Genomic DNA, 1,569 nt, shown 5'->3' on the forward strand with positions numbered 1-1,569 from the left:
GCAGAAGCTGCACCTCCCTGGGTTGGCGGGGGTGGGGGGGGTGGCAGTGCTGGGGAAGGAGCCACCGCCTTGGGCATGTGATTTCAGGGTAGGATTGCAGGTTGAGCTGTTGGGGCTGTGATGGGGACTGTGGGCATGGGAATGGCAAGGAGGCAGCCCTGTGCCCAGGATCAGACCACATGGATGTCTCCTGCTCTGTGACCTTGGGCCAGGCCCTTCCTCTGCCTCAGTTTCCCCATCTGTAGGGATGTCCCCACTCATCGCCTGCTGCCTGATACAGCTGCAGGGAGTAGAGGAACAGCTGTGGATGAGTGCTGGGGTCTGGGTGTTCTTGGGAGCTGAGTGTTGTCTCCACAGAGCCCTTGAGCTGCCCTCAGGTGGTGTGTTCCCCCTGGGGACAGCAGATCTGTCAGAGGAGGCGATGCAGTGAGGGGACCCTGTCCTCAGGTGGTTCCTCCCACCTAAGGCCCATGTCCTTCAGAGTCCTTGGTGGTGTGTAATCTATGGGAGTGGCCACGTACTCACTTCCTTCCCACCAGCCCATCTGTGGGGCTGCCAGTACCCACAGTGAGAACTGCGCCAGTTGGGCACCCTGCCTGCATCCCCTGCCTGGCCCTGCTTGGTGCGTGATGCTCCTGCACCCAGCTTCGAGGTCACTGCCAGTAGGCTGGCTGGCAGTCATGGGCATCTGGAGGGGAACCCTGGTCCCTTGTCCCTGGGTAATGTCCCTGGCCAGCATCTGGGCTCACAGCCTCAATTTCCCTTGCAGGCTGGGACAATGGCCATGAAGGTGAGACTGGAGCCCTCCCAGACAGGGAAACTGAGTCAGATGCTCCTGCACCCAGCTTCGAGGTCACTGCCAGTAGGCTGGCTGGCAGTCATGGGCATCTGGAGGGGACCCCTGGTCCCTTGTCCCTGGGTAATGTCCCTGGCCAGCATCTGGGCTCACAGCCTCAATTTCCCTTGCAGGCTGGGACAATGGCCATGAAGGTGAGACTGGAGCCCTCCCAGACAGGGAAACTGAGTCAGGGGCAGTCCTGGTCTCTGTATGGGGACACAGCCATTTCAGACCAAGGGATTTTAAAGTTACTTTAGCTGTCATTTTGGGATCAGGCTGCAGCGTTTCCCAGGATGGTGTCCGGAGTCTGACCTCTGCCTCTTTGTCCCAGGCACAGTGAATCCAGGCCAAGTGGGCTATGCTGTGATCCCTCACCCTGTTGGCAAAACTCCCTCAGTCTCAGGCCCCCTTCGATCTGTCCCATCCTGTGGTCCACCTGTTCCATCCCATGATCCTCTTCTCCCAAGCCCTCTTGGGTGTTCCCATCTCATCCCAAATCTCTCACCCTTGATTCCATCCCGAGATCCCATCCCATGATACACCTGTCCAATGCTAAATCCTATTATCCTATCCCTTCCCTTCCCTTCCCTTCCCTTCCCTTCCCTTCCCTTCCCTTCCCTTCCCTTCCCTTCCCTTCCCTTCCCGGGAGCATTTCTATGTGATTTGTCCTGCCTTCTGCCACCACCAGGATGCCCAGAGCTGGGTTTTTTTTCCCAGGATGGCCACTTCTC

Source organism: Antrostomus carolinensis, unplaced genomic scaffold (genome assembly GCF_000700745.2).
Source record: "Antrostomus carolinensis isolate BGI_N321 unplaced genomic scaffold, ASM70074v2 scaffold32177, whole genome shotgun sequence".
In the NCBI taxonomy this organism is placed as follows: domain Eukaryota; kingdom Metazoa; phylum Chordata; class Aves; order Caprimulgiformes; family Caprimulgidae; genus Antrostomus; species Antrostomus carolinensis.